The following is a 21,866-nucleotide window of genomic DNA, read 5'->3' as shown; positions in this document are numbered from 1 at the left end:
TCTAATCAAAAGAAATCAGCATCTGAAAGAATTATCTGTACCCTCGTGTTCATTGCAGCATGATTCATAATAGCTGAGATATGGAATCAACCCAGATGTCCATCAACTGTTGACTGGACAAAGAAATTATGGTATAAATACACTATGGAGTACTACTTAGCTGTAAAAACAAAAAAAAAAAAAATATGAAATCCTGTCTTTTGCAACAAGGTGGGCACAACTGGAAACCATTATACTTAGTGAAATAAGTCAGCCCCAAAAAGACAGATATCATATGTTTTCCCTGATCCAAGGTAACTAATAGGGTACCTGAAATATAATGTATTGGAGTGAAATGTACATTTTCAGATTCAATGATTGTTTAGAGCCCTTGTCCTTCCATTGAGGAACAGAGGGGTTTTTTTTCTTCATATTATTTTTTGAACTCTTTTACTTAACGTAGAGTTAAGTATATAATCATGAAGTAAACTGAAAATAGCTTTTTGTAAAAATTAAGAGTGGGAATGTGAGAGGGAAGACAATGAAGGGATGGAGCACGGGCAGGAGGGAGGGTGGATGGGGAAGTACCATTATGTTCATAAATCTGTATATATGCAATGCATGAAACTTGCATAACTTAAATAACATTTTTAGAAAAACAAAAAGTTATCAGATTACAGAAATTGCCTGAAAATACTGTCTAGAAAGAAGCATTTTTAATATGTTGTAGCATATCGATATATACGTAAAATGCACTTTAATTTTTTTACAAAAAGAAGATTTTATCTGACATACTGTTTGTGGCCAGGTTTTTAAGCTAAATATTTATAGTACGCATGTTACCATCTTAATAAATATAATAGTCCACCTAATAAAAGGCTACCAAAAAATGTATAAAGTGTATTATCCTGAAAAACATGTAAAATTGTTGTAAAGAGAAACAAACTCTTAACATTTAAATAATTGACATGAAGTCATAGTTTTAACTCTTCATGATGGGGATTTTGAGATATAAAAACACTCTGAGTAATCAAGAACCACAGGGAGTTATCACAACATGGACATCCCATTTTCCTCAATTTCTCCACTCATTTTGTTTCTAATAATTTCTCATTTTTTATAAATTACATAAATATATTTCATTCACAAATTCCTTATTGTATACTATTAAAGATTACGAACTCCTTTATTAACGTAACTAGAATACCTCTATCCTTAATACCCACAAAAAGAACAATCATTTACTATCAAATAGAGCCAGTGCTCACAGGTTTTCAGTTGTCTTAGAGAAGGCTACTTGGACAGCTGCTGTTGAGGGAGCTCAGGACTGAAAGCAGGCCAGACTAACACCATCCAACAACGCTGCCAGCATGGACAGACTGCGCAACTTCCCAGCAAGTGCACAAGAAAAACAGGAAAGAGCCCCTTGCAACAAATACTAATCAGTGATAACAAGATCGAGGTTTATATAAAAACAAGCTAGAAAGGGCCCCACAAAGACTACCCCCAGCCTTCACAATAACTAATGTATAGCCGCCACCTTTGTTCCTCGGAGATAACGCGTCAAGGACATATAAATACCCCAGACTGCCAGACTCAGCGGCCTGCTCTCTCGTCTACCAGCCCCTCCTATCACACTGTGTGGAGGTTCTCTTCTTAAATAAAACTTCACTTCTACCCTCACCGTTGTGTCCAGTCTCATAAATCATAACTACCTGTGATAACCACTCATGTAACTACCTATGATAACTACTCATACCTACCTATGATAACTACTCATACCTACCCTCGCCATTGTGTCCAGTCTCTTATCATAACTACCTATGATAACTACTCATAACTACCTATGATAACCACTCATAACTACCCTCACCATTGTGTCCAGTCTCTTATAACTACCTATGATAACCACTCATAACTACCTGTGATAACCACTCATAACTACCTATGATAACTACTCATGACTACCTATGATAATCACTCATAACTACCTGTGATAACCACTCATAACTACCTATGATAACTACTCATGACTACCTATGATAATCATTCATAACTACCTTCGCCGTTGTGTCCAGTCTGATAAATCATCATTGACAGTGGGACACGAACTCAGACTTCATCTCGCCAGTTCCCCTGCACCAGTGCATTTGAATTCACACATGAACAATTTACTTACTTTTAGTTGGATACACCATGTTTCTTAATTGTAAGCTCCTCTTCCTTCTTTTCTGTTCTTTTCAGTAATTTGTTGAAGATACCAGTCCATTTGTCCATAGAATTCCCACTTCTATATTTGGCATATTGCAGTATTCCTCTACCCCTATAATTCCTATAAAAATAGAAATAAATTTAAAGGCTTTATCAGAATCTGGTTCAAATTTTCCAAGGGCAATTGCTATGATTTGAACAGGAATTGGCTCCTGAACGCATATACATATCGTAAGTTAATGGAACTAAGGGGGTAGAAGCTTAACTCAATGATGATATTCAGGAGGGAGGCCCACTGGGAGGTCGCTTGGTCACGGGAAGTGTGCCCTGGGAGGTAACTCTCCTAAGCAGACTGGTTGTATCAGAAGGGTACAGCCCAGCGGTTCCCTCTCTGCTTCTTGGCTCTCCATGTGCTCCTTCCCTACAGGCCCCACTATTGCCATCATCGGGTCTCCCTAGATAGCTAAACCATTGCAGCCCACTGGATCTTGGTCTGTGCACTTGTAAAATCATATGCCAAAAGGAACCTCCTTCCTTTAAATGTAACCTGTGTCAGATATTTAGTTACGTCAGAAAAGCTGATTAATACAGCAACTCACAGGTTGGTTGGGTAGGTTTCATTTTATCACAGTGGGAAACACATACAATCCTATCTGAGCTCTACAATTGATCCTTTGCTGCAAGAACTGTCAGCCTCCTTTATCCAGTAAACATTTTACAAGTATATCACAGAATCATTTACTGGCCTTTGATGATCATTAAGAAGGCACATTATTTTCTTAAAAACAGCAAAAAAAATATGTATTTCTAACTCTAGCATTCTCTCATCAGTAAGCTAAAATTCAGAAAAATATTTTCTCCTATCAATCTTTTGGTTTCCCTAAAACTAAGTCTAGACAGGAAGGGCAAGAGAAATGCTTGATATGTTCTCTTTATATGTCTTTTTTCCAATAATGTATTTGATACTGTTAATACACTACAATTACAAATATATTATATGTCTATTGTATCCCATGTTGGAAATTAGAGTGTCTTCAAGCTGGATTCTTTGCACATGACACAAATGTCATGACTGGTTTTACTGGTAACAAATTGAGGTGTTTTTTTTTTTTTAACCTTATCTTATTTATTGCCTACTCTAGACCCAAGTCCAGCTGTCATTCAAGAATTCCTGGTTAGTTTAGTTAGCTGTTACTAAGAGTATACCATCTGAATAAAAGGCACATTCATTCTTGATGAATCAAATGATATATCTACATCTAAGGTTTCCAACAGTTTCCTTCAATTATGGAAATATCCAATAGCTGCAGCATCCAATTTGATACCAACTCCAGCCACATGTGGCTGTTGAGCTCTTGAAATATGTTTACTGAGATGAAGAAGCTGCCTTTTCCATTTTACTTCCTTTTAAATTTTTAAATTTACATATGTCTAGGGATACCTCATTGGGCAGTTCAGATTCATCATGTGGGAATTTTTTTTTAATGCCACTAAATTTGACACTTTTTCAGGAAGAGTCATGGGCTTTTCTCCCACTGATCTAGGTAGGCTTGTGACTGTTTCTACCAAAAAAAAAAAAAAAAAAAGGCAAAAGGTTTGCTCTGTAACCTCCAGGTTTGTGTCAGAAAAGTCCTTTTGGCTTCTGACTGAAAGTGGTCACTCTGTGTGAAGCTGATTTCCAACCTGGAAGTCCAGCTACAGAAAGTGTGCCATGTTGGAGCTCATGAAAAGTCACCGTAGTTGACACTTCAGCCTCACTCTTATCAAGACACTGCGTTGGGCCAGCACCGCGGCTCACTAGGCTAATCCTCCGTCAGCGGCACCAGCACACCGGGTTCTAGTCCCGGTCGGGGCGCCGGATTCTGTCCCAGTGGCCCCTCTTCCAGGCCAGCTCTCTGCTGTGGCCCGGGAGTGCAGTGGAGGATGTCCCAAGTGCTTGGGCCCTGCACCCCATGGGAGACCAGGAGAAGCATCCGGCTCCTGGCTTTGGATCAGCACGGTGCAGCGGCCACAGCGCGCTGGTGGTGGCGGCCATTGGAGGGTGAACCACCGGCAAAGGAAGACCTTTCTCTCTGTCTCTCTCTCTCACTGTCCACTCTGCCTGTCAAAAAAAAATGCTTTTGAGTAAAACCTGCTGGGATCCCTCAGACCAGCCCTTTGCCCTGAGAGCATCCATACATAAGAGGAACAAAAGCATCAGTCAGCCATGCCCTACCCACAGAACTCATAACAAAACAGTTGTTCATTTACATATTTATGCTATAAACTTGTTAGACTATCAGACAACCAATAAAATAACCTTTTTAAAAAGTAATTACATAGCCCATTATTGTTAATAATATTGAATTGATATCTATTAAAATACAGAGAGGAAAAAGACAATTGAAGGAAACGCAACAAAAATATCAACATGCCCAATTGAGAGAACCAATACTATTCTTTGTCTTTCTTACACTATTTTCCAATTTTCTAGGCAGGACATATGCTTTACAGTGAAAAAAAGATAAATCAGTTGATACACCACTTCTCGAGTCAGAGGATAGAAAGAAAAACTCCTCACTCCCAGCTGCCTGAGGCACATCCCAGTCCCGGGGTCCTCCATCACTAGGGAAAGGTGGCGGCCAAATCTTTGCTCCTCTTCTCTGCCTGGTGCCTGGAAACTCAAATTCCCCTCTGGTTATCAGTCTTCCCTAATGCTGGATATGAAGAGAACTGGGCGCCCTTGCAAAAGCACACAGGGATTCCTCAAGGGGGGCTTCCTGCCTCATCCTACCTCGCTCTCCTCTCAAGCAGCCTCCAAAGAAATGCATCATTTCCTGCAGCAGTGTTCATCAGCTGTGTCACCAGCAACTGAAAACCAAGCTGGCTTTAGTTTTATGGAGAATGTACAGGGAAGCCTCTTTCAGAAATCAAAAATAATATGATAGTTGAATACTCATTTGGGTGTCTCCCAAAGGCTTATGTGCTGGGGACCTCATCTCCAAAGGTGAAAGCCAGCAAACAGGCCCTCACCAGACATGGAGTCTCTTGGCACCTTGACTGTGACTTCCCAAGTTCCAGAACTCTGAGAAAAACTTTGTTTCCATAAGCCGCCCGATATATGCCATTTTGTTATAGCAGCCCAAATGGACTACGTCACAGACACTTCCCACTCCTAAATTTTATTCAATAGCTGGTCTATAAATTAATTTTTCTTGGGGCCTACATTGCAGCCTAGCAGGTTGAGTCACTGCCTATGATGCTGGCATCCCATATGAGCACTGGTTCAGGTCCCAGCTGCTCCACTTCCAATCTAGCCCCCTGATAAAGTGCCTGGGAAAGCAGAATAAAGTCCTTGGACCCTGTCACCCACATGGGAGGCCTAGATGGAATTACTGGTCCTGGCTCCTGGCTTTGGCCTGATCCAGCCCTGGCCATTGTAGCCATTTGGGGAATGAACTGGTAGATAGAAGATATTTCCCCTCCCCTCTCTCTCCAATTCTGCCTTCAAATAAAATTTTAAAAAATTTAAACTAATTTTCTTAATGAATGGGTCAACAATCTTTTGGTGTCCTGCAGGAACATTCTACCACATCATTTTCCATGAGATACAGAGTCATCCTTTGATCCGGGTCTTTTCTAGCCTACGAACAGGAAGAGTCATCAGGACTCCTACCCACCAGAGTCTCCACTACTGTGACTGGCACTGCAGTTGGGAGCGGGAGTGGGGCAGGAAGCTGGCATTCTGCAAATTCCCCTGAAAAGTCTGAGCATCAGGGCTGGCGCTGTGGCGAAGCAGGTAAAGCGGCCGCCTGCAGTGCCAGCTTCCCATATGGGTGCCAGTTCAAGTCCTGGCTGCTCCACTTCCAATACAGCTCTCTGCCATAGCCTCGGAAAACAGTAGAGGATGCCCCAAGTCCTTGGGCCCCTGCACCTGCATGGAAGACCCAGAAGAAGCTCCTGGCTCCTGATTAGCACAGCTCTGGCCATTTCAGCCAACTGGGGAGTGAACCAGTAGATGGAAGACCTCTCTCTCTTTGCATCTGCCTCTCCTCTCTCTGTGTAACTGTGACTTTCAAATAAATAAATCTTTAAAAAAAAAAAAAAAAGTCTGGGCATCTCCAAAATTAACCTTCCACTTGATGAAAAAAAGAGTGGAGACCACAGTACTTGAAATTCCTGACAGCTGTTAATTGAAACTTATTGCAGAGTCATCCTGGTCTTTTATTCATTGTTTGCCAGCGATTACTCCAAGTAAAGTTTAAGCTCTGGTGATAAAAAGGCAGAGATACATCATTTTACTTTCCTACTCCTGGATCCCTGCAATTTCCAGGTACGTGAAAGAGGGCTAAAGTTTGTCAGAATATTTGAGTTAACTTACTTAACTAACTTGGTAAACCACAGCTCATACTAATCATGTTAAGTGTGGGGAGGTAGCATTGAATCCACATAGAGCATCACTAGGACACAGAGTTCCTATAGGGTCTCCAAAGAAGAGGCTGGGGCACTGGAAAGCTTTTCAGAGACAGAATAATTGAAGGAGGGAAAGAAGCTTAAATGGGGAGAAAGGAGATAATCAAGAGATCATGCTTACGTATGTTCATCTGACAGATCCTGTCTTTTAAAACCTTTTGATTAAAAGATTTATTTATTTTACTTGAAAGTCAGAGTTGAGAGAGTGAGGAGAGAACACACACACACAGAGAAAGAGAGAGAGAGAGAAATCTTCCATTTGCTCATTCGCTCTCCCAAAATGTTGCAATGGCTAGGGCTAAGCCAGGTTGAAGCCAAGATACTCATCCATGTCTCCCACATGAATGCAGGGGCCCAGGGACTTCGGCCATCTTCCACTCCTTTCCTAGGCACATTAGCAGGGAGCCGGATTGGAAGTGGAGTAGCCAGGGCTTGTACTGGCATCCATATTAGATGTCAGCATCACAGGTGGCAGCTTCACCCACTCTGCCACAACACTGGCCCCAAAAAGGCTTGTTCTAAACTTCTGTGCCCAAGCATGGAGCAGGAGGCCTCAAAGCCACAGCTGTCCTAGGTGGGCAGACAAAAGCAGAGCATGAAGGACATACTGCCTGAGGTGTTGAGAGTCAGGCTGGGCATCCTCGAAGAACAGGTCTGTGATTCAGGGTGGACAAGCTCATATGCTCTCCCGTGGGCCCCTCCGTGGATTACAGACCAACTGGAGACCACGCCACAGGACAAGCCTACAGAATGGCAGAAACATGAATGGCCCAAACTGAATAGCACCGATACAACTACAACCAGCCTCGTCCTCAGGCAAATTCTTCATCACACGTAAGGACCGAGATCACCATGGGCACCCTGAGAGCATGCGGTGTCACACCTGGCTCACACTGGCCAGCGCACACCTCAGGATACAGGCCCTGCCCCTTGGAGCACCCCAGGGAATATCTCTCCTAGGTACTCTCCTGGTCTCTGTGGCACTGTTTCCAAGGAGCCTGGTTCAAACACCTGCCTGCCTGCCAGCCGTCTGCCTTCCCTCTAGCAATAGTTCCTGAACACAAAAATTCTACAATATTGAACTAAGGCATGGAATATGTGAATCTATACATTTTCCATTGCTACTAACAAATTTCCACAAGCTTTGGCGGCTTGAAATCTGTATTTGTTATCTCACAGTTTCCATTAGTTGGAAGTCCAAGCAAGAGAAACTGAGTTCTGTGCTCTGGGTCTCATAGGCTAAAACCACGGAGTCAGCTGGGGATGGATTCTCAAGAGACAGACAGGGTCCTCTCAGGCTCATTCAGGTTGGTGGCAGAATTCTGTTCCTTGCAGTTGTAGGAGGTCACATTTTCCGGCTGGGTTTCAGCTCCCAGAGGCCATCATTAGGTCTCAGTCATGTGCCCCCCCACCCCCCATAGGCTGTTTCTTCCAGGCTAGCAGGAGAGCTCTGCTGCTGTCTCCGGTTCACAGTAAGGACTCGCTGATTAGGCCAGCCCCACGCATGATAGTAGGATCATCTCTCCTGTGACACAGTGAGCGGCACAGTCACCAGGAGTGATAAGCATCATACCCACAGGTCCTGGCTGCACTCACGGGGAAAGATGACACTGGGTGTCTTCACAGAGGGGCAGGAATCCTCCCCCTCCCCCAAGGAGCACATCCAAACTGCACTTTCTGTTTTATCTTCCTTAAATGCTTACTTTCTCATACAATTCGCTCTTTTCTGCAAGTAAAAATATATACTAAAACTATAAATGTCACTTCAGGGACAAGGGAAAAAAGCAGAGGTCCAGAACTTCCAGTGGGCCCCTTGCTCCCACCACCCCACCAAGGCCAACTACAGCTGGCTTGCAGCAGAGAAAGACTCCTGCCAGGTTGGCTCGCTGCGGAGTCCCCTCCCCAACCCTACAGAGACTGCTCTACTTCAGGTTTGGGCCGTTGTGGAATCTCTCCATGCAAGGGAACAGCCAGGATGCACAATTTCCTGTAAGGCTTTTTGCACTCAGCCTGAAGGTTTTGTGATTCCTCCGTGTTGTTGCCTGCTATCTGTTCCTTTCGATAGCTGAACAGTGTGAGTGGACCACAGTTTGCTTTCCATTCTCTCATGGATAGACACCGGTTTCCAAATTCTGCCTATTATGAATAAAGCTGCTGTGAACATTCCATTATAGGACTTTCTGTGTATTTAAGTTTTCAATTCTCTTGGGTTAATAATTGGGAACAAAGCTGGTAACTTGGGATGTGTATATATTTAGTTTTATAAGAAACTAAATGAACTTTTCTCAAAGCACTTATACCACTTTCTATTCTCAACTGAAATTTCAGAGAGTCCAGGTGCTCCATGTCCACGTTGACATCTGGGGCTTGGTGGGCAGGGGTATCTGACTGTGGTTTTAGTTTCATTTCCCTGATGACCAGTGATATTGAGCACTTTTGTTTGTGCTTACTGGACATCTGCGAATCTCCTTGGTAAAGGGATTGCACAAATGTTATACGGATATTTTATTGGGTAGCTTGGTATTTTTTATTGAATGGCAGGACTTCACATATTCTGCACACCAGTTCTTGGTTTGATTTATGTTTTGCAAATATTTTTCCTAGTCTCTGCCTTGCCAAGTCACTTTCTGAATTGTGTTCAGATGAGAAGAAATTTATAATCTGTCTTCTAATCTTCCTTATGGTTTTTAAATAAAAGGTTCTTAAGTTCAATGGAGCCACATTTTGCAGGAAGAAAAAGTTCACCTTCAGCAATCTTTCATATCCCAAGATTATAAACAGTATTAACTTTTTTCTAAATCATAAGTCTGTTTTAATATCTAGTCTTAAATCCATCTGAAGCTCATTTTTGCAATGGTTTGAAGTGAGGATCTTACTATTTCCCCAGACATACAGCCAGGATCTCACCCACAGATACTCGGGAGTCTGTATGTCCCAGCCTCCACCTTTCCCATTCTTTTCTCCCCACCCACAAATTCTCCCTCAATCTTCTGTTTCCATGGTACCAATAACCAGGGATACATGGCTGAGGCCAAAATCTGTCTCTAGCCTAGGATGGCAGTTCCATTGACCTCTCCCAATGCACTCCCGTCACTCAATAAATAAAACAGCAAATATTTCTAAAAATGCACAAAATCTAAACACTTCTTACCATATCCACCACAATCACTGTGCCCAAGCTATCTCTAACCTTGATTTGGACTCCAGGCTCAGCCTGCTGACTGGTCTGCTTCTACTATTATTACCCCAGCAACTAGAATGATGCTGATAAACCTTAGATCAATTCATCCTTTGCTGTAAAGTGTCCAACATTCCTGTCTCCAAATAAAAGATTGCTTACAACAGCCTTCAAAGCTCACCATGGCCACAGCCCCCCTTTCCTCCTCTCCTCCCACTCTCCCACTGTGTGACCCCTTTCCAGACCTATTAGCTTAATACGTGCTGCTGAAAACACCAGGCATCCTTACTCTGGGCATTGTGTGCCTGTTCCCACTATCTGAAACACTGTTCCCTTAGACACTTGCATGGCTCTTTTAATTTCCTCCATCTGGACTTTGTCAAAATATTACCTTTCCACCTGACCTTGTCCGCTTTGTTTAAGGCAAAACCTACGCTTTTCTCTACCCTTATTCTCAATTCCCACAGGTTGTTCTTTTCTGTCACTAGCGAATCTACCAAAGGATTTATTATATTTGCTGTTTACTGTTTCCTCCTCTGCCATCATGATGTAGGCTCTAAGAAGGGAATAATTTTGTTGGTCTATCAGTCACTCCACCACCTAGAGTGTCCTTCACATGTCCCAGGTGTTCCTAAGTGTGTAATACTGGTAATGAGTGACTACATTACTTCTGAGGATTATTGGGATCTCCCCTGCATCTCACACTATTAAACACTGGAATTGCTGTATTTCTACAAAAACGACTCATGTCCATCCTACCCACACAAGCTGGCTAGAATAGGTGTACCTTACCCTACACTTTACTGCTGCTTCCTCACTGTTCCCAATGCCAGTCCATCCAGAGCAGGAGGCACTAACCCTAACCCTCAGGCTTGGTCACAGCGGAGTTTTCCATAGCCTCTCAGCCTTTGCTCTGGCTCCTATTTAATTCCTGCTTCTCACACAGTCACACACGTTTCTAAAATCTACATGTCACTGTGTCCCTTGTTTTTTTTTTTTTTTTTTTTTTTTTTTTGACAGGCAGAGTAGACAGTGAGAGAGAGAGAAAGAAAGGTCTTCCTTTGCCGTTGGTTCACCCTCCAATGGCCGCCACAGCCAGCGCGCTGCGGCCGCTGCACCGCGCTGATCCAATGAAGGAGTCAGGTGCTTCTCCTGGTCTCCCATGGGGTGCAGGGCCCAAGGACTTGGGCCATCCTCCACTGCACTCCCGGGCCACAGCAGAGAGCTGGCCTGGAAGAGGGGCCACTGGGACAGAATCCGGCGCCCCGACCGGGACTAGAACCCGGTGTGCCGGCGCCGCAAGGCGGAGGATTAGCCTAGTGAGCCGCGGCACCAGCCGTGTCCCTTGTTTTCTGACAGTCCTGGCACGACTCCCCTTACTTCCAGGGTAATGGACAAATGCCCCACTATGACACATCATTTACCATGATATCACCCTGCTAAACCCTCAATGCCAGCCTTGAACTCACTCACCAGCCACACATAACTCCCTGCCTCATGCCCCACTGGCTCAAGATCTCACTTCCTTCCTGGACTTTCCACACACCAATTCCTTGACCTGGAAAGAACCCTTTACCAACTTGTATGCTTCCTCTTAAGACGCGACTCAAGTTTCTTCTACACCAGCCTCAGTTTTATGAACTACTTAACTGCTCCCATGACCCTACAACTGACCTTTCCAGTTGTAATTTTTAGCTGATTCATCTGTCTTCCCCACCCTATTGTAGATTCTCCTGAGCAAAGAGATGTCTTTCAACTTTATATCACCAGGCCCTAGCAGTCTAGTGTAGAGCCATAACTGAACAAACGTCTAATAAAATAGTATGTACAGAACTGAGGGAAACGCTTGTACTTTTCTCTCTCTCCGTTTTAAGTAGGCTCTCCTGTTGTGAAATGCCTTAGAAAAGACTGCATTGCCTGAAATTAAGTCTAGAGAACACACAGCAGGACTCTAAGGTCAGCCAAATCTGAGGGAAATTCCAATTCTTATGATCTGATATTTTAGCAGCAACTAAAGCCACACTGGTTATTTTCCATATAGGCCTTCTATGGGTATGTCCCAAAAAAGGGTACATTTTCTGATTTTTTAAGCAGCCATGATAACTGTGATATGTTTTCATTTTCAATTATTGCAGAGCAGATATAAGCTCTTCCTTCCTCCTCCAGGCCATGAGCCTAAATGCCACACTCCTCCTTTCTCATGAAGCGTGACTGTGTGGGCGAAAGTGCCTGCTATGGTCTGAGTGTTTCTCCCAAGATTCCTATGCTGAAATGTAATGGCTTACACATTAGGATGAAGAGGTGGAGCCTTTAGGGCCCACGTGAGGACCCAGAATTCGTCCCCTTTTGCCCTTTTCATCGCTTCTGCCCTAGGAGGCCACCTACACAGCACTATCTATGAGGAAAGGATCCCCGCCAGACACAGAACTAGCAGGGACCTTGATGTGGGACTTTCCAGACTGCAGAACTGTGAGAAATAGTTTCTATTGTTTATAAATCAGCCCATTTTGAGTATTTTGTCACAGCAGCACAGACTACGGCATTGGCCTAAGTCTGAATTATAAAAGGTCTGTTTCTCACTCACTCACACACACACACACACACACACACGGACCTTGAAACATTTTTCAACACTGAAAACTACAACATGTGGATTCCAAACACACAGTGGAAATGATCCCATGTGCACAGAGATCAAAATGAAGGGAGAGAAGCCAAGAAGAAAGAGGCGAACACAACTCACCCTGCCTTTCCATCCTCTGGGCCTCTCATGTCCACCTGAGTTGCCATCCCTTGTGTGCAAAACACCTAGATTTCAGAAGTCAGCTCACAACGCCAGAAAATGTGGGTACTTACACTTACAGTTTGCTGGATCATAGAAAATTTTGCCCTTAAACTTGCTAAGTCCTATCCAACACACCACCATTCATACAAGTCAATCCTCCCTCCAAAGTGAGTCAAAGAACAAAGACAAATGAATTAGCAAAGCAAGCCTTTATATACGTGTGTAGGCATGGTCTCAGAAAGACAAGGCCTCATCCACTGAGACAAAGAAGTAGAAAGGGGTACTGTAGAAATTAGGGCTGTCGGTTCAGGCACAGCACAAGAGGTAGACTGGTTCAGTTTGAGTGTGCCAGGCTGTGTCAAAGCCAGAGATGGCTGGGTTGAAGACTTGTACAAAGCTCTCCTGTTGTGAAGTTCTAAGGCAGAACTTCTCAATTCTGGTAGGTGTACTTCTCACCAACCTCACCTGCCCTACAACCTCTGATGCACACACACACTCGGGTGCCAGGCCTCCAGCTTGCTGCAGGAGGACGGGGAGAGCTAAGTTTGTTTGACATAACTACATGGGACTGAGCCTCTTCCTGGTAGAACAATGTCTGTTCACGTGGAAGAGTCATCACTCTCCATTTGGAAGGGCAGCTTTTGCTTCCTAATTGCTGAGATCCTGCATCTTGCACTAGGAGAAAATGAAGGGCTCAACGTCCTACACGTTCATCTTCCACGGTCCCCTGAGGTGACCTGAAGCAAGGCTGATGCTTCCTTGCCAAAGCTGGAAGTACGCTGGCCCAAGGTCAGAGCCACCCAGAGCCACAGCGCCTCCATGCACAGCTATTTTCTCAGTGGTGCCACCCCGCCCCCAGGGGGGAATACCATGGCTGGTTGACCAGGTATTATGACTGAGCAAAAATAGAGATGTCTCCCTAAGCATTCAAGGCTTTGTCCTCTCTGACTGTACCAGCTGTACTCAATGTGAGCACCCCAGGAGCTCAGAATGATGGTAAGAAGAGAAATATTCCCAAGCACAAGTCCTGTGCTGTCCCTTCCCATTGTCCCATGGACTTTGGCCACATGGGCCCCAGGTGCTCTGACTGTAGGCAAGAATATAAGGCCCTCTAGCACAGGTATGGCTCTGGCTGCTATGACTTATAAACATGAACCCTGACCATATATGCCCATGTGTCCGATTGTGGGCATGAAGGCAACTATCTGCAGGTATGAGATGGTGCTGAGTCCTTCCACTGCAGCTAATGTGCTGTGGGACCCCAGGAATTGTGATGGAAAGATAGGAAGAGAAATACTACCCAACACAGGTGTGCTGCTGGCCCCTGTAACTACAACAGATGTGCTATGGCGTGGTAGGTTCCACCTAATCTGATCCCAAGAATGAACAAAAGGGTCTCCTGGCACTTATTCCTCAGTGGTGCTGACCCCTCCAATAGTAACAGATGTGCTTCCCAGATGGCTAGGACTACAGGCAGCAAGGGAAGCATTTCCCAGAGTTTCTATACATAGAGGTGGCCTCTCCAATTGAAACCAGAGCGCTATAGGCTATTGGTGCTAGGATCCCCAGTTTAGGACCAGCACCAAAACTGAATGTTCCAAATATGGAACTGGGGCAGACACGGTCAGCATACAGCTGCTGCTACCCATAGAAACTGCAGACCCCACACATACAAACAGATCTACAGTGGTGTTAGCAAACAGTGAGCTACTGTCCCCAGTGCCAGGCATCCTGACGGTGGCTCAAAAACCAAATGGGGAAAATGGTCAAGGCACCTCCAAAGCCCAGTTGGGTGCTGAGAGGGTTACCGAAAGTGGCAAACAGGGATTTCAAGTCCACAAAGCTTATTGAGTTGTGCTGCGACCGCGTGGCTGTGACATGGCAAAGGTTAAATGAAGAGCTTGGGCTGCAGGTGCCTGTTTTCCAAAAAGGAAATGCAGCCCTGTGGGTCACAAGTGTGGAGTGAAGGGTGCTTCTCAGGTCAAAGGATGTTTTCAAGTTGCACTGGAGCCTTCAAGCAACTGTGCAGGCAGGCTGGGACGAACTGGACCTCAGGCAATGTTGCTTCCGGTGGCATCTTCTCAGAACCAGGGAAAATGGGAAGTCTATCCTGGAGGCTGGGGTAGACAACGACAGCAGGGAGTTGTGTCCACATTAGTGACCTCAAAGGCCAAAGCAGGCTGGAAGGCCAGCGTCCAGATGTGCTGGTGCCAACAGTAGACTTGAGTGCAGAAGCAATGACAGACTGGCAGGAGAGGCCTGGAGGGACGGAGTGTCTGAAAAAAGGAAGAGCAGCCACACACAGAGGTGTGACACTCCATTCTGCAGGAGGCAGACCGGGAGAGGAACGAGTGCCAGCTTGGGTGAGCAGGTCAGTAGCTGAAGACGCCGCAGCTATGACTGAGCGATGAGAATACAAAGGCCTCCCTTCTTATTACTAAGTGGAACACTTGACATATGCTTCAAGCCAAATGAAGAAAGCACGAACAGCAGAAGAAGGAGAGTTAGGGGCGGCATCGCACATCTCATTTCACAGTCAGTCTCTGGAGAGTGAGAATATAAAGGGCAGACAGGATGGGGCCTGGCAGCCAAGCCAGCAACCGGTACTGCTTTAGTAGCCAGGATCTGCAAAGTGAAAGTAGCCAAGGGCAGGGTGTCTTCTTCAGTCTTCATAGCAGGCAGAGGAAAACGAAGCTGCAGGCTGACCGGCACAGCAGTCGGCCTTGGCCTTGGCCTTATCCTCAAGGATGTTACTGAGTCCCTGATGCCCAGCGTCTCCTGCAAGCTTAGGTCTTCAGTAATGAGTGGCTCCACAAGGAAGCCGAGATGCAGGCAGCTCACCTCCACCCCACAGCAAGGGTTTCCCAATTCCAGGGTCTACAACCGGCAGACGCAGCTGGGGAACTTGGCCCTGACAAAGTGTCTGACACCTCTTATCCCTGCGCGGTCCATCCAGGCGTGAAGCCGAGAGAGGTGCACCTGGCCTTCCTCCAGCCAGGCTTCTGACAATCTCTCAAGCAGCAGGGAGCAGGATGAGGCTGGGTCAGGGCACCCTGCTGTACCAGCATCACTCCTCCAAAGAGGCTGCACACCCACAGGTGCTGAAGAAAGAATTCCTGGAGGGCATCTGCTCCTGAGCTTGAATCCAGAGACCCAGGACTGCACGGGAAGGGAGGGACTCTCCAGGAACCCTGGAGGCCCCACCCCCGCTCCGGGCTGCTTCTCAGATCCAGCCGCCCTCCTGCCTTTGCTGGGCCTTTCTCGTACTCCCCTGGGGCGCTCGCCTCCTTCAGGCAAGGATCCGCCAGTGGGGTGACTGAAGGCACGGGAAGTACCTGCTCAGGTGGCAAAGGCAGGATCCATGTTCTCGGAGAAGGGAAACTTGCCGTTCTCGGGTGGCACCGAGTGGGCACTGTCTCGGGAGCACCCCCTTCTTCGGAGTGGCCCATCGCAACCCAGCGAGCAGGGCCTCCGGAGCCTTCAGGTCCCAAACGGCCTCCTCCGCGTGATGTCAAAGCATGACAGCAGGTCCAGGAGGGGCTCGGGGAGCCAGGACTCACAGGGCGGCCCGGATGATGACCACGAGTGGGCCAAGTTCCCTGCCGAGGTGGCCGGTGGAGAGCAAGCAGGCGGAGTGCCGCCAGGTGGAGCCGAAGCCGGGCAGCCGCTGACCAACCGACTGATCAGAGGCGCGCGGAGACCACGGCCGGGCGCCTGGCAGAAGCAGGGCGTGCCCAACGGCCCACCCAGCGCCCTCTCCCGCACTCCGGGCTGCCTGGGCAGGAGTTGGGGCCGCACAGGGCCCTAAGCTCGGAGGAGTTTGGAAACCAGAGCGACAGACTTTGCCCAGCGCCTGGCACCAGGCAGCCACTTCGGAAAACACAGCCTGTCTGTCCACCAGCCCTTCCCCGGGGGCAGGGCGCGGGAGCCCCTCCGGCCGCCTGCGGGGAAGGTCTCAATCAGAGGCGGGAGGGCAGAGACCAGGGCCGCCCCGTCTCAAGGCTCAAGCCGTGAGCAGGAGGACTCCAGCAGGAATGTGCTTAGGCAGGAAGGCAACTCCGAGCAGCCTGGCACAGCTGCCAGGGCACACAGCACCAGTCTAACCCTCAAACCATCACCTCCTGTTGCTTTACGGTCAGGCTTGGATCCCGGCGGCCTGCAGGGACCTCTCCAGTGTGCCTGGAGCCAGGTGCACTTCCGCTTGGCCTCCCAGCCAACGTGACACCCCAGAGCGTCATCAGCCAGTTCACAAAGCCCGTGCAATAGACTCCTTCCAACCACTTTCCCGAGGTTTATGTTTCAGGCGGGCAACCTCAGTCTGAAAACATTCAAAGGAAATCTCCAGAAAAAAATAATTCCTAAGTTTTCCTAGCAATCTAGTAGTTGCGTGGTACATCATTTTATATGGCTTCACTTCCAGCATATCTTTTAGAGAGAGAGTGCCTCATTCAGGCTACGTAGCTGCTGGGTCTCGCGCTTTTTGTCAGTTACTTCTGACTTTTCATGGAGTGTTTGGTCAATTAATGTTGATTTTTTTGACATGGTTGGGTTCAAATCTACGTAGAATAGAGGAGCTCTGGACGTCCCACATCCCTGCTGACATCTGAAGTGACAGGCGTGTTAAACTTCCCTTTCTGGGAACTATTTAGGTGGTATCTCACTGTGGTTTTAATTTCCATTTCCCTGATTAATAATATTGAGCACTTTCTCATGTGCTTATTGAACATTTTTTGAATCTCGTAGAGGGATCAATACCACTTCTTCCAGGCACATTTCACTACCTCCGTAAAGCCTAGTGTCAGCACACAATATCAACTCTTACTAATCCTGTTGTCATTTTTATGGTCCTTTCTGTCTAGTGTGGGGGATGCCATGTGCTGTTTCTGAACCACTTAATTCCATGCTAGGCTTTGCCCTAATTCCTTCAATTCCTACAGGAACCATTACCACCCATCTGTTATAGAAAGTAGACTTTCATTGAAGGTTTGGGGTCATACAACACAAACTTGCATATTATTCCCCACTATCCTAAAATACTGCGCTATCCCCCACCTGGAATTTCTGACGGATCATGACATGACAGATACATATTCCATCTTCCAGCTGGCGTTCCTCGTTCTCAACTTCTTACCAGGTTATGCATCTTCTTCTAAATCTTGGGTCCCTTAACCCTTCTATCCATAGTTACTCACAGAAACTCAAAACTGTTTTCTCGAGTTATGCTGAGAAATTAATTTCTCTCTACAGTTTTATCTTTCTTTTCAAAAATTCCTCAGAAATGAAGACTAGAGCTGCACCCTTCAAACTCAGAATTGACTGCTCAAAGGTGGGCATTTGATCTATGAGTTAGGATGCCAGAGGGAACACCCGCATCACATTTTGGGGTCCCTGCCTTCAATTTCTGACTCCAGCTCCAGCTTCCTGCCTTCGCAGACCCTGGAAGGAGATGCCTCACGTGCTCAGGTCCTGGCCACCCACGTGGGAGCCTTGATTGAATTCCTGCCTCAGCTTCAGCCTGGCCCAGCCCCAGCCCTTGCAGGCATTCAGGGAATGAACGAGTAAATGGGAGAGCTCGCTCTTGTACTCCCTTGATCTCTCTTTAGTCCTTTCTCCCTTCTTCCCTCCCTCCCACTTCTTTGTTTCTCTGTCTCTCGAATATATTTTAAAGTTTTAAAATTCCTCCTCAATATATTTTTCACAAACAAAATACCTTCTCCTAGGTTTGAAGTTTTACCACTCCCTTGGAATGCAAACATGACTGCACTAGTCCCTATTTAATTCTGAATATTTAATTCTGAATATTTCTTCCTGTCATAACTGTAGTTCCATGTTATGGCTAACATAGCTGAGGTCAGAGGGAAAGTAAGGTGCAAAGGATAGAGCTTGAATTCAAACCCAGGTCTGTCTGGCTGAAGACTTTCTCCATCCACTAAACCACACTCCTCCCCCCTGTAACCCCTGAGTACCTGCACATTCCCTCCCTCCTTCCTTCCCCCTCCAAGTTTAACTTCCCATTCAATTTTCTCCCAAGTCCTAACCCTCATGACTGTTTTACACAGCAAATCATTTCACTATGGGAAGCCACCAAACATGTGAGACTCAGCAATCTATCTGTGAAATGAGATCAGCAGTAGCTACTTTTTGATTGCTGGGGGAATTCATTAAACATATTAAAATATTCTCTAGTAAGACTAATTTCATTTCTAGCAATAGGGTAGATGAGAAACTCCTCCAATTAAACCTAAAAATACCAGATAAAAGTTTTTTTTTTTTTTTTTAATTTTATTGCTAGGCTTGTGGTGTGACAAGGGAATTTCCCTGGGGATAGAAATGGCAAGAAAGCATACATCTACTAGGCTAAAGGAGAATTAAATCTGCAGCTAACTCTGCCGAATCTGCCTATCCCTAATTGCTCAAGGCCTCGGTTTCAATAAGTTCCATGTGCCAAGGCAGAAGACAAGGCTCATTCAGCTTAAGAATTCCCATATACACATGAGAGTTCCAAAAGATGACGCAGTCAGTGAGCAAATCCAAAAGAAAATTAAAATCTGGCAAGGATGATGACAGATACATGCCTGTTTGGGCATTGGCTCTGGGTGGAAAGGACTAAAGTCGCTTCCTTGAAAATTCCTAAAAACTTACCATCACAGATTTGCAGCTGGGCATCACACAACCCAAACCATTCCAACCAGTAATTGTGTTAAAATGGTTCTGAGTTGACAGTGCCCCCTAACAGCACCTATACACATAAAAGAAAGACTAAGGTTCACATAAGTGCTCTGTCACTTGCGATGTAGCACTCATTTTCGGCTTGGTGTAACTCCTAGCCCTACACACCTGCAAACCTGCCTAGCAACATTTAGGTTCCTGGGAAATCTCTCTCCCAATCTCCTGCTCTGTGTCCTGAAAACAAAAAGCAGCCAGTCACAATTCCAGGAAGGCCAAAGATGGCCATGCTTTTGGAATAAAGAAGGATTTGAGCGGCAGAAGCTGTTAGATTTTTTTTTAAAGACTATTTTGTCCAATCTTCTTTCTCAGACAGTGTACCTACAATAGAGTTTTGCATAATAAATTATCCCATCTCCATAATGCCCAGAATCTGTTGTTTCAATGCCTGTTTCAATTCAAGCTTTTCTGCATGCTCAGTATTTTTTTGTTATAAATGAGTTCAGTTTTTTCCACAATTGCACATGGCAGATGAACATTTTTCAGTATTCAAAAATTCATTTTTCTCTTATATTTGTATATATGTAAGGCCAGATGTAATATGTAAGAATTTTGGCAGCAATTTTTTACTTTGGCAACTATGAACACAGTGCTGGAATTGTGTATGTTTTTGTTTTATAAAATATTTAATACATTTTTTAAAAAGTCAAAAAGACATTTAACTTTATTTAAATAATTTTTATTTGAAATCTGTTATTCATAATATTTATGCTGCCTTCTAATCTTTTTATTTTTATTTTCTTTTCATTTGAAAGGCAGAGAAAGAGACAAAGGACAGGTAGAAAGATGTCTCCTATCCACTGATTCACTCCCCAAATCCACAGAAGAGCGAGGGCTGGGCCAAGCCAAAGCCAGGAGCCCAGGATCAATGCAGGTCTCCCTCTACAGTGGCTGGTACTCAAGTACCTGAGCCATCATTTGCTGCCTCCCAGTGTCCATTTGCAGGAAGCTGGATCAAACTCAGAGGAGCCAGATCTCAAACCAGGCACTCCGATACACAATATAGGAGTCTCAAAAGCTAATTTAACCATGGTGCCAAATGCCTGCCCACCTTCTAATTTTAATGGATAATTTTGAATATTTTAAAATGAAAGAGCTATTTTTATAAGCATAATTTTTCAATCAACTTGATTTCTAATTTGTATATTTATTTTGAATTTTTGGTGAAAATATAGCAAAATTTGTACACTTTTAACTTTCAGTTCACTACTGTTGGTAGAAAAATTATGTGTAAAATTTTAGTTACAATATAATATATTGTTTTGAAATAAAGGGTTAAAATAGGTTTTTTTATAAAGTACTTGCATTAGTTTATATTTACTCATCTATTAATATAAACTTCAGTCCACCAAAAGAATACCTAGACATGCCTAATAATCATGAAATTCACTATTCTTTGATATTTTGACAACTTCCAGTTATATAAAAAGCATAGGCTTTTAAAAATTTCTAGAGGTTGACATTATGAAGGTATATTTATCAAGGTAGAAGAATAGAACTTGGCCAGCGCCACAGCTCAATAGGCTATCCTCCACCTAGCAGCGCCGGCACACCGGGTTCTAGTCCCGGTTGGGGCGCCGGATTCTTTCCCGGTTGCCCCTCTTCCAGGCCAGCTCTCTGCTGTGGCCCGGGAAGGCAGTGGAAGATGGCCCAAGTGCTTGGGCCCTGCACCCTATGGGAGACCAGGAGAAGTACCTGGCTCCTGGCTTCGGATCAGCGCGGTGCGCTGGCCGCAATGCACCAGCCGTGGTGGCCACTAGAGGGTGAACCAATGGCAAAAGGAAGACCTTTCTCTCTGTCTCTCTCTCACTATCCACTCTGCCTGTCAAAAAAAAAAAAAAAAAAAAAAAGAAGAAGAAGAAGAAGAAGAATAGAACTTTACATTTAATATCTAACAGTTTTTGGCTTAATTTATTACTTTCAACAACTTAGATATTTGGTATGTGGACCACCATTTGTACTCTTGAAAGTATATTCAGTACAAGTGTAAGGAAAGAGCCTACCAAGGACCCTGGAAAATGCAAAACCAACTTCTTCATAGAAAAATCCACTTTAAAGTCAAGCTTCAAGTAATTCCCTCAGGTAAAGTTCCAAGGACCACAGCACAATAAAAGAAATCACTAAGCATATGAGAACACAGGCCCTCAAGATTGAGCTCAGCAGAAAGCACACTCTAGCAATTTGATCAGCCAAGATTTAAGAGAATGGAATTATTGGATAGAATATAAAATAACTGCTATAAAATGATTATGGTTGGGAAGTTAAAAAATTAAAGAAACATGAAGGCTACTGTCTAACTTAAATCTATCAGTGTTCCAGAAAGAACTAATTAAGAGAAAAAGAAGCAATTATATTTTATGTGACAAAGGGATAATGTACAGTATTCATTAAGGTTGCCAGAATAATTATCACATGGAAAAGAATAAACATGAATCTTATTTTTAAAATATACTCAAAAATATACACAAATACTCAGAGTCTTCAAAAACTTAGAAAAGGTATATTTTGAAAAAACTATACATGGATTTCAAAATT

The 21,866-nt window shown here is 44.8% G+C and overlaps 1 long non-coding RNA gene across 1 annotated transcript in view; it reads right to left on the bottom strand.

The window, feature by feature from the left end:
* The window catches only part of LOC138845368 (uncharacterized), a 328,457-nt gene that overhangs the window by 189,064 nt on the left and 117,527 nt on the right, over positions 1–21,866 (bottom strand). The window contains exon 3 of the long non-coding RNA XR_011382415.1: positions 2,159–2,311. This is a non-coding gene — a long non-coding RNA (uncharacterized lncRNA). The remainder of the gene's footprint in view (positions 1–2,158; positions 2,312–21,866) is intronic.

This window comes from Oryctolagus cuniculus, chromosome 15 (genome assembly GCF_964237555.1).
Source record: "Oryctolagus cuniculus chromosome 15, mOryCun1.1, whole genome shotgun sequence".
In the NCBI taxonomy this organism is placed as follows: Eukaryota; Metazoa; Chordata; class Mammalia; order Lagomorpha; family Leporidae; genus Oryctolagus; species Oryctolagus cuniculus.
The sequence above is the reverse complement of the archived record's forward strand: the minus strand, read 5'-3'. Positions and strand labels throughout refer to the sequence as shown.